The sequence below is a fragment of the Ursus maritimus genome, unplaced genomic scaffold, assembly GCF_017311325.1.
Source record: "Ursus maritimus isolate PB19 unplaced genomic scaffold, ASM1731132v1 scaffold_17, whole genome shotgun sequence".
Classification (NCBI taxonomy): Eukaryota; Metazoa; Chordata; class Mammalia; order Carnivora; family Ursidae; genus Ursus; species Ursus maritimus.
The window spans coordinates 50,708,117-50,720,536 of NW_024424119.1; the positions used below are offsets into that span (position 1 = coordinate 50,708,117).

General features: G+C 39.1%; 1 protein-coding gene and 1 non-coding gene across 10 annotated transcripts in view; both read right to left on the minus strand.

Annotated features, from left to right (window-relative positions):
* Positions 1 to 12,420, minus strand: part of MAPKAP1 (MAPK associated protein 1) — a 235,598-nt gene that overhangs the window by 147,101 nt on the left and 76,077 nt on the right. The gene's annotated exons all lie outside the window — the stretch shown is intronic.
* Positions 4,051 to 4,182, minus strand: LOC121103199. The gene has a single exon (XR_005835352.1). It is a non-coding gene; the product is annotated as a small nucleolar RNA SNORA72 (small nucleolar RNA).

Here is a 12,420-nt window from a genome sequence, read left to right on the forward strand (position 1 = left end):
AAAGGAAACAATGGAACAACAAAGGAATAAATGTGCAACCTCCAGCTGCAAACAGACGAGGTTTCACCAACACAGTTCCTAAGAACACTGGTTCTGGTTATCTAGTTTAAGAATAAGTATGATGCTAGGTCAAACAGGCTTTCCTTAGAACTCAAAACATGTCATTCCCTTAAACTCAAATATTAAGCAATTACTTCCAAATCTTATTATTTAAAAGACTGAGAAGGTCACTCTTTTAAAAGCTGAAAGGAATTCAATCTAACTTGTTTTAGTAGCATATTTTAAAAAATGGTAATTCCTCTGAAAGCAAATTAAAATTAGAGATAATTTTTAGTGCCAGAAAAAAAAAATCAAATGGGAATATCTCAAGAATCCAATTTTCTTCAGGAAATACATTAAGTAGTTTCTTAATCTTGGTATTTAAACTTCATTAGGTAGATTTAGGGAAAGGAAGGAAAGAAGGAAAGGAGGAAGGAAGGAGACAGACAGAGAGTGGGTGGGAGAAAGGGAAGGAGGGAAGAAAGAATGAAAAGAGGGAGGAAAAGGAAGAAGGAAAAGAAAAGGGGGACAGGAAGGGGGAATGGGAACAGGCAAGGAAATGGGAAAATTCAGTAGGGATTACACACCCAAGTGTGGTACAGAGTATTCAGTATGGATAACACACCCAAGTGTGGTACAGAGAAAGGCTGTCCTCATTTCTCCTCTAGGAGACCCTTTCTAAGAATAGGAGGTTGTGGTATAGTACCAAAAAAAAAAAAGCATTTGGCCCCCAAGGCAAGATAGACTAAAGGGTCCTATGCTCTTGGCTAAATCACATAATCCCTATAGCCTCAGTTTCTTTCCACACTGTACAGGATTTTAGCCCCTACTCTATATAAATTATACAGGGACCTGAGACGCTGTGGCTAAAGTACCTAGCATACTCCTTGCACAGAACAGATGATCAATAAATGGTGGACGTGATTGTGGCCGTGAGAAATGGGTTGAAGGCAGACGCTAAGTTACTTATTTTCACCCTACAGCACCTTTGTGAAAGAGCCTTAGGTGACTGCAGCCAACACTGCACATGCTATGCTCCAAATATGAGAGAGAGCGACAAAAGCACAAAATGTACATGAACACAGAGCTACCACATAAGCTCACCGAACTGAAGGAAACCCAAATCACCGCCAACTAAGAAGAAATAGTGTAGTTTCTTTAACTTTCATCTTTACTGGGCACAAAGATAGGGGAGGGGTGTTTCTGAGACTGTTTATGTGCTAGAAATTGGAAGGAAAATGAATGAGCTTTCTGCGGATGTGGAGAAAAAGAACACTTGTGCACTGTTGGTGGGAATGCAAACTGGTGCAGCCACCGTGGAAAACAGTGTGGAGTTCCCTCAAAAAGTTAAAAATAAAACTACCCTACATTCCAGTAATTGCACTACTGGGTATTTACCCAAAGAATACAAAAACACTAATTCAAAGGGGTACAGGCACCCCCATGTTTACAGCAGCACTATCTACATGATCTACAACAGCCAAGATGTGGAAGGAGCCCAGGTGTCCATCAGTTGGTGAATGGATAAAGATGTGGCATGTGTGCATGTGTGCGTGTGTGTGTGATATTATTCAGCCATAAAAAAGGATGAAATCTTGCCATTTGCAATGAACTGGACGGAGCTAGAGAGTATTAGGATAAGCCAAATAAGTCAGTCAGAGAAAGACAAATACCACATGATTTTACTTGTCAGTAGAATTTAAAAAACAAAACAAACAAGCACAGGGGAAAAAAGAGAGAGAGAGACACAAACCCAGAAACAGACTCTTAACTATAGAGAACAAAGTGACGATTACCAGAGAGGAGGTGGGGGGGGGAGGGGATGAAGGAGCGCACTTGTCTCGGTGAGCACTGGCTGACGTACGGAAGGGCCGAACCACTTCACTGCGCACCGAAAACTAAGGTAACACTGTATGTTAACCACCTGGGATCAAAATAAAAACTTTGAAAAAAAGAAAATGAGCTTTGGATTCAACAAGATCTGGCTTGAAATCTGGCTTCACTACTTACTAGCCGTGTAAATTCAGGCACGTTTGTCCATCTCTGAGCGCCTCACTTTCTCCTTCCCAAAATGGGGAAAGTAACACAGATTTTATAGGGAAGCTGGGAAGAATGAATGAATTAGCAGAGTAGGCACTCTGGCATATGTTAGACACTCACAGTTCCTATTACATTAAGTTGAATCACATGAAACTGCTGACAGCCATGGTTGATAACGTACAAAAATTGCAATTCCACATGGTTTCACCTAATACTACAGAGACAGTAAGTAGGCATGAACCGGAAAAACAAGTGAAAGTTCTCAAGAATGCAATGAATTATACTCTTATCAAAATAGGAAGGCAACTAACATATAAAAGGGGTGTGTGTGTGTGTGTGTGTGTGTGTGTGTTAAGTATCAAACACAACACAGGGCTTGAACTCATGACTGAGATCAAGACCTGAGCTGAAATCAAGAGTTGGACACTTAACCAACTGAGCCATCCAGGCATACCATCAAAGGCATTTTTTAAAGACTGGCTCATGATTCCAATAATATAGCAGCTAATATTTATTAAATACTTCCAACAGGGCAAATACTATCCCATATATTTGATGTCTATCAATATATACTCAGTGAAACAGATTCAACTATTCTCCCCATTTTACAGAAGAAATGGAAGCCTAAAGAAATGAAGTAACTTGCTCAATGTCACACAGCTGGTAAAGCCATGTCAACCTTGAGCTGTCTAACTCCTGAGCCTGAGTTCTTACTCACCACTTAAAATTGCCTCTGGACACTGCAAAGCTGCCTGTTTTGCTTTTAATAAAATTATGGATGGGCAAGGGACTAGAATAGGCATTTCTTCAAAGAAGATGTACAAATGGCCAATAAACACATGAAAAGATGCTCAACATCACTAATTAGAAGGAAAATGCAAGGAAAAATTACAATGAGATAGCAACTCACATCTATCAGGATGGCTACTATCAAAAAACCCCAGAAAACTGCAAGTTGATGAGGATGTGGAGAAATTGGAAACCTTGTGCACTATTGGTGGAAAAGTAAAATGGTACAGCCTCTGTGCAAAACAGCAGGGAGGTTCCTCAAAAAATTAAAAATAGAATTACCAAATGACCCAGCAATTCCTCTTCTGGGTATATACCCAAAAGAACTGAAAGTAAGGTCTTGAAGAGGTGTGTGTACATTCATGTTCACTGCAGCATTATTCACAACAGCTAAAACATGGGAACAACCCAAGTGTCCATTGACAGATGAATGGATAAGCAAAATGTGGTGTATACATACAATGGAATGTTTCTCGGCCTTAAACAGTAGGGAAGTTCTGCAATATGCTACAGTATGCATGAACCTTGAGGATTACGTTAGGTGAAATCAACTAGTCACAAAAAGACAAATACTGTATGACACCAATTATATGAGATACTTAGAGTAGTCGAAACCACAGAGACAGAAAGTAGAATGGTAGTTACCAGGGGCTGGGGTGAAGGAGGAAAGGGGAGTTATTGTTTAATGGATACAGAGTTTCAGTTTTACAAGATGAAAAGAGTTATGGAGACGGAGGGTGGTGGTGATCACTCATTAGTCACCTCTCAGCAGCAGTTTCACTTTCTACAGTTTCAGTTACCTGTGGTCAACTGTGGTCCAAAAGCAGATGGATCGTCCTTCTGAAACACTGTCAGAAGGTCAATAATAGTAGCCTAATGCTACATCACAATGCCTATGACACTCACCTCACTTCAGCTCATCACGTAGGCATTTTATCACATCATCACAAGAAGGGTGAGTACAATAAGACATTTTGAAAGAGAGAGAGACCATATTCACATCAATTTTTTTCTCTTTTTTTTAGTTTTACAACTCATTTAATGGCAACAGGAAATCATCAAATTAGCACTGGCTATTTTCAAAAGTTATTATACTAGCTGTGCTGTCATTTCTCCAGGATGACCAGATACCTAGAGTCACAGACATTTCCCACATATGATGCACCATATAAATCAGACTTGGCTTATCACCAACACTGATAAAACCAAACCTAGGGAAAGAACTAGGTCTGGGGACACATGCATGGTCTTAATATAGCAAATGTTTAGCCTGCCCTGATTATTACAAAATCAGAACAGTAAGAATATTCACGAACTTACGCTATATTGTTATAGCTCTAATTTATTATTGTTGTTAATCTCTTACTGTGCCTAATTTATAAATTAAACTTTATCATAGATACGCATGTAGAGGAAAAAAACATAGTACATATAGGGTTCAATACTATCCAGTTTCAGGTATCCACTGGGGGTCTTGGAACAGATGTCCTATGGATAAGGGGGAACTACTGTATGACATTATGAATGCAGTTAATACTACTGAACTGTACATTTCAAATTGGTTAAGACGGTAAAACAAAAAACAAAGACTACAACTTAAACAAACAAACAAACAAAAAACCAACTGGCGACAAGAAGCGAATTATTTACAAATCACTTTCTGGACTTTCCAAAGGATGGACGTTTCAGAAGGGAAGCAAGCCCCAGCAGTGAGAGTATTTCGTACCAGCACCTGAAGTGACTAGGATGATGATACATTAAAAAGCTCCACTGTAACCACGGCATTCTAGGAAACCACTTCTCCCATATCATAGAGTTATTTAAAAAGAAAAAAATGCAGACACGCTTCGAAGTTTCCAGGAAAAATCCTGAAGTTTTAATCAAACAGCTGCTGTGTTCCCATTATGTTATAGTCAAGCCTTTTCACTCTGTGACAAAGGCAGCAGAGCTTTTCATTTATTTGTTCATTTATGTACTTATGTTTACATCTTACTTCCTGAATCCTTTCATGTAAACAGAGAACAAGTCATCACAGAAAGGGAAATGGCACTGACAGTGGATGCTATGAATCCACTCCCTTTAAAAAAAAGGATTCAAGTCAAGGAAATCCCCAAACACCATGCTTTCAAAACCAGGATTGTAAAAGCAATCACACTTGCATTTAAGACTTCTTGGAGCCGCCTCTGTGGCACCAAAATCCACCAAAGATAAAGAAGATGTTTGTGCTAAGTTGGGAAAGCGGAGACATCAGCATTTCTGCCTTCAGCCCATTATTTCTGCTCTCCAGACAGCACCTGATAAAGCATCGAGAGTGTTGTCTTCTGTGCAGCTACTGCTCCTGTGAAGCCCGTGCTCAGGGGTTTCCCTGGGGTTTCCTTTCCGACAATTGCAGCAGAGACTCTGAGAGGAGCCCAAACGAGCTGCCTTAACCTTCCCGTAAACTGATATTTCCATAGAGGATTAAGACAAACGTTTCAAATAAGCCAATTTCCTTTACTAAAAAACTAAAGTGACAATAGTAGTACCAAGAGAAATATATGAAGACAATGAATAAGACACACTTTTCTTGTCTTTGGGCATGCAAAAATACAGAGCAAAAGGTTAGATGGAGGTGGGCTACACAATTCCCTCTTATTTCTGATGCTCTACACTGCAGCCTAATGAAAAGTTATATAAGAATTTCACTAAGGCCTGGTCTACCAGGGGAAAGAGGAAAAATGTCTAAATGCTTCAAATAGTCTGATATATGCTGATGTTGCATGGTATATATTTCTGTATTCTTGTTTATTATAAATTTTTCTATTCAGAAGAATGCAACTATATCTCTTTTCTAATAAGGTACTTCCAGAACTCTGGGGATGCCAAACGGTTCCTTGTTAAACTGGTGAGGATGAAAATCCCTAACTATCCTTGAGGTCCCTATAGAAGGGAACAAGCATCCTTCTCCTAAAGTATGTTAGGCAGCTCCCTTGGGCCACAGGAAGTCAGAACTCCCTCTGACCCAAAGGGGCAGGGATATATATGCTCCTGAACTAACTAAAAAGAACATAAAAGAAAAAGCCAGAGTAGAGAAGATCCTCACTAAATCCAAGTCTTGGGAAGCTGAAGGGAGCCAGAGGGCCTTCTTGGCTTTGGTTACCTGCCAAGCTTCATATTGCTTTTCTCCTCATCTTCTAATACTGGGGTACCTTTCTTGCTTTTCCCTTTATGGTTTTGTCTCCCACATACCCATATTCAGTTTTACACTATTACATGTATACTGTGAGATATTTCACATTTAACACTCTGTATTAACACCTTGAACACTTCTGGAAAGAAAATGGCTAAAATTAAAAATAGCTAACATTTACTCTATGTGTCAGGCACCAGGCTGAGCCCTTTACATATATTATTTCCTTTGATCCTCAAAACTGCCCTTGCTTACCCCCCATTTTACAGATAAATATTAAGAAGTTAAAGAAATCGTTAAAAGTCACACAGCTAGTGAGAAAACTCAGATGGAAACCCATGTCCGATGGGACTCAAAAGACCACAATCTTTAACTTATTATAATTCTCCCCAAAACCAATATATTTTTAAAGTTTTTTTGGAGGGGAAAAGCCTTGTATTATATTTTGAATCAACATTTTCATGAAATCAAGAACAATGACGTATTTATGCATAAACTGTTTCTATCTTTCTCATCCTTCTATAATACTCTTTCTACAACATTTAAGACAACACATTAAAAAAATGTTCTTTTTACTAAAGGAATTCTATTTCAGCCATACGGCAAAATATGTACTCTGACCAAAAGTCTAACAAAAAACAACCCGAGGTCTTGATAAAATATAAAAATATTCATTTTTACATAATTCAATAGGCTGTCAAGTATTTGAGGAATTTACAAAGACCCCAAAATTAAGTCAAGTGGGCGACCCAGAAAAGAAAACAGAACACAGTTTTTGCCAATATTGATGGTATCTGCCAAACAAAGTGATATTAAGTATCTACTTTCTTGGTCAGATGGATACACAGTAGAGTCCATCCATAATCTGGAATAAAGCTGGAACACCAAAGACTTACATGTGAAAGTAAATTAGAATTAAGGCCCCCCCACACACGACAAGGAAAAACTTCATGTTCAAACAAAAATTTTTTTTTCTTCTGAGACTTTATAACCACAACCTTCATATAAGATTTTCATGCCAAATTCACATTACCTGATGGATGTACCAGAAAGACTCCAATCAAGAATTTAAAGTTATCCTGGGCGTGTCTGGCTGGCTTAGCCAGTAAAGCATGCAACTCTTGATCTCAGAGTTGTGAATTTGAGCCCTATGTTGGGTGTAGAGATTACTTAAAAAAATAAAATCTTGAAAGAAAGAAAGAAAGAAAGAAAGGAAAGAAAGAAAGAAAGAAAGAAAGAAAGAAAGAAAGAAAGAAAGAAAGAAAGAGAGAAAGAAAGTCATCTTGGGCTTGTAATAACGCCAGGTACCAGGCAAAAGCTAACAAAGCCTCCTATAAAAGGAGGAACCTACATGACTCAATAATTCTAAAAGAAAAGTTGCAGAAAATAAGTTGTTACAGCCTCAAATCATAAAACATAGAAAGCATCGTATAAGAGACCCACAAAGACTGAAGCCGATAGAATGATCAGATACGGAACATAAGATGCAGGTTTAAAGAAAAAAATTTTAAAGTATAAAAAATACGGGTAAGAGCAAGAGACTAAAAATCTTACCCAGGTTGTGATGTGATATCATGGTTGGGTAACAGAATGTCAGCATCCTTAGAAGATACAAGCTAAGGTATTTAGGAGTGAATGGCAATTCTGAAATGGCTAAATAAAACATAAATAAAGCAAATATGGAAAAATGTTAAATTTAATGAACACAGGTGGTAGGTATAAGGGTGTTCACTGAACTACTACTGAGAAGACTATTATTAAATGTTGCATAATAAAAAGTTTTAAAAATTACCAAGAAGACTTTTAGAAGATCAAAATGGAACTTCTATAAATGAAAAATACAGTGACTAAAATTGCAAGTGCAATGTATGGGTTTCATAGCTGAAAAGAGAATATGTGAATTGGAAGATAGAACTGAAGAAATTACCTAGAATGTAACCCAAAGAGACACACAAAGAGAAAGTATGAAAAGGAGGTTAAGAGATATGGAAAATCAAAAAACATATTCTCGTAAGTTTAATAGAATTTAAGAGGAACAAGGAAGAATAAAAGTGCACAGGCAATGTCTGAAAAAAGAGTGGCTGCGAGTTTCCAGAACTGATGAAAAGATACCACTGCACAGACTCAGAAAGCCCAGTGAAACCCAAAGAGGAAAAGTAAGAAAAAAAAAAATCTGCATCTAAACATGAAACTACACATATACCAGGTAAATACTAACCAAATGGAGCTGGTATAGCTATGTAAAGGAGAAGGGGGGTCACTAGAGATAGAGTCACAAATAGTTCAATTTACCAGGAAGAAATAATTCTGAACTTGTATGAACTTAAAACATAGCCTCCTAATATGTAAAAGAAAATCTGTCAGAACTCTAGGGGAATATAGGCAATCTATCAACATAGTGGAAGATTCTAATGTATCTTTGTCTAATTGATAGTGCAGGCAGACAAAAAATATCAATAATGATACAGATTTTAACAGAATTAACAGACTTGACCTAATGGACATATTTAGAATCCTGCAACAAAGAAGAGCAGTTGCTCCAGCATTCTTTCCACGTTCCCAGGTAGTATTTATGAAAAGTGACCTACATTAGTGGACCTAAAACCATACTCAACAAATTTCAAATAATTGGTATCATTAGGCCATCTTCTCTAACCACAAAACAATAAAGTAAGAATCAATACCTAAAAAACAAAATTATAAAAACCTAATAGGTTTGGAAATTTAGAAACACATAAATAATTCATGTATCAAATAGGAAGTAATAGGAATTAAAAATATCTAGGGATAGACATATCCCAAAAATGCGCCATTATGAGATATAGCTAAAGGAAGAAGGACCTGAACCTTCACAGCAAGTAAACACTATAATGATTCCCCCAAAGTATCTATGGCCATTTTGCAATCATACACTGACACAGAGGAATACCAACACTTCAAGAACTGTTGGACATTGTTGAAGCTAATGGCCCACGGCTATACTATAATCCCACTCAGGAGGGGCCTTAAAAGAGTGATAGGGAATCTTTCCAATAGTCAGAGTTTAGGACAATGTGTTTGTTCATCTTCTTTGTGTCAAAGTGAAGGCAAGTGTCAGGAGGTTAAAATATGTAGACTCTTGGGAACTCGGACCTCAGTAGAGTCCTCATTACCCTAACCAGTAAGAGCAGCTCACTGTGCCTGAACTGTGCGAACAACAATGGTTTATGCTGAACACCTCCCTTCCTTCTAGGACTCTGGAATTTTGATACATGCTAGGCAGAGGGAGCCCATGTGACAAGCTTCCAAAAGAAACTGTGGGCAATGAGTCTCTAATAAGCTTCCCTAGTAGACAATATTTTGCCCATGTTAACAAAACTCATTGCTGGGAGGAATTAAGCATGTCCTGTGTGATGCCACTGAGAGAGGACTCTTGTAAGTGTATACCTAGACCTCATCCCATATGCCTTTTCCCTTTGTTGACTGTACTTTGTTTCCTTTTGCTGTAATAAATCATAGACATGAGTACAACTATATGCTGAGTCCTGTAAATTCTCCTAGTGAATCGCTGTCTGGGGGATTCCCAACACAGACTTGCTTTAACTTCAGCCAGTCTCTTTGTTATTGGTCTCTCCAGTGCTGGCACAATGGACACATGAATAGAGTAGCCATGGTGGCAGAGACTGAGGCTATATATATAGGCCCAAGACCGTTATCTCCCACTCACCAAGGCTGATATTGATACTGTCTATTGTCAAATATCCAACCTGACAGCAAAAGAGAAAAATGCTGAGTCCCTAATACAGCATCATCCCTAAGAAGACCAACCAGACATTTGGTGGCAAGCTGAATGCACTGGATCTCTTCTACTCTGAAAGTGGTTTCGGCAGAGACCAACACTTACTGAAGTATGGGCTTGCACTTCATGCCAGTAATGCCTCAGCTAGCACCAGTATCTCAAAGTGTTTGATCGACGAAAGTGGCAGCCCACCTAATACTCCACCAGACTCAGGAACCCACTTTATAGCAAAAGAGATGTAACAGTAGCATATAACCATGGGATCCTTTGGTCATATCATACACCACACTACCCAAAACCTTTCGGTCTAAAAGAGTGATTGAACAACATATTGAAGGTACAGATAAGGCACTAGCTCACAGATGACACCCTGTAAGGCTGGGATGCCATTTCCAGGATGTAACATACATACTAAAAATCAACAACCATTATATGGTATTATGTCCTCAGCAGATAAAATACATGGTTCTAGGAACCAAGGAGAAGCAGCAAGATTAGCCATTATTCCCAGTGACCCACTTAGGGAATGCTTCCCATCTCTAGAAATTAGGGCTCTGCGGATTTAGAGAACCTGGTTCCCAAAAGAGAACACTTCCACCAGGAGACACAGCAGAAGTCCCACTAAACGTTAAACAATGACGGCCACTCATGCTCCTTGTGTCAAGTGATATCAGGCAAGAAAAAAAAAAGCACAGTCCTGACAGGAGTGGTTCATTCTCATCAGGAGAAGGTAGGGCTGCTGTTACATAACAGAGGCAGGAAGGAACACATCTGGCCAGTAAATCTTCTTGGGCATATTTTGTTCCTCTTCTACCCAATTTTGATGGCAAATGGACAAATGAAGCAGCCACAGCCTTTGACCGGGGACTTGGACCCTCAGGGATAAGGGTCTGAGTCATCATACCATAAAAGCCACCTACAGCAGCAGAGATGCTGAGATTGAAGGGACTAAAATGGATACTTGAAGAGGTGGATGAGTATCAGTTGTGTCCTTAGGAGCAGTTGCAGAAATGCAACTGCAGTTTATTCCACTAACCTTCCTGTGTAAGTTTCCCCCCAAAAAAGAAGCCCACCACAGATGTGAAGGAATGGTCCCAGAATTTTAAGAAGCAAATAAATACAAGTGGCACCAAGGGTAGACTGGCATGGTCCCTGGTTGCACCACCGAGATGCCATCTTCAGGAATGAAGGGCATATTCTCCAACTGCTGGGATGGCTGCTATCAGCTGCTAGTCTTTTTTTTTTTCTTTTTTTTTTAAAGATTTTATTTATTTATTTGATGGAGAGAGAGAGACAGCCAGCGAGAGAGGGAACACAAGCAGGGGGAGTGGGAGAGGAAGAAGCAGGCTCCCAGCGGAGCAGGGAGCCCGATGCGGGGCTCGATCCCAGGACCTCGGGATCACGACCTGAGCTGAAGGCAGACGCTTAATGACTGAGCCACCCAGGCGCCCCTCAGCTGCTAGTCTTTTCCTGGAATTAAACAGGCTGATAGAGCCACCTTGTCCAAGACCACACCCTCTTTTCAGGGAAGCTAGCATTCAGTAAGTCAGACGCAAGGAATATAAAGGCCTGGCCGTCTTATTCCAACTTGCGGCAACCCTGAAGTGTCATCTTAATTTCAGAGTGCCCCATTGTGTCAGCACTACAACTCCCCAAATTGATCTACAAATTCAGTCCAATCAAAATCTCAACAGGAATTTTTTAAAAACTTGACAAGCAGTCTCATAATTTATATGGAAGGGTCAAGAATATACACGATGCTCGTAATTAAGAAAAAAAAGAGTTTAAGAGGCATGATTTACCATATATCAGAAATTGTTTTAAGTCTGAACAAACAAGATAGTGTGATATTAACCTAGGGAAAACAAACCACTGGAAAAGAAGAGAGTGCTCAGAAACAGTAGTACACAAAAAGGGAAGTTTGAGATATATATATATATATATATATGAATGACTGAGCCAGCACCAAGGAACAGGGGAAATGAGACTTAAATAACTAATGCCCAGACAACTGATCAACCATCCAGAAAAAAAAACTGAAATTGCACCTTTACCTCATACTACACACACACACACACACACACACACACACACACACACACAGAATTCCAGATTATTTAAATACAAAAATTTAAATACAACAAATACAACATATGAAAATATCTTTATGATTTTAGGGTAGGGAAGAATTTCTTAAACAAGACCAAAAAAGTATAAGTAATGAAGCAAAAGACTCATAAATTTGATACATTAAAAATAAGAATTTCTGTTCATCAAAAAACCACCACAGGGTGCCTGGGTGGCTCAGTCGGGTAAGCATCTGCCTTCAGCTCAGGTCATGATCCCAGCGTCCTGGGATAGAGCCCCACACTGGGCTCCTTGCTCAGCAGGGAGTCTACTTCTCCCTCTCCTCCCCACTCGTGCTCTCTCTCGCTATCTATTGCTATCTCTGTCTCTCTCTCTCAAATAAATAAATAAAATCTTAAAGAAAAAAAACCCCACAAAGATAATGAAGACAAGCCACAAATCAGAAGAACATTGCTGCAATAAAATGATTGGTATCCACATACGTAAAAAATTTTTACTATCCGGGGCGCCTGGGTGG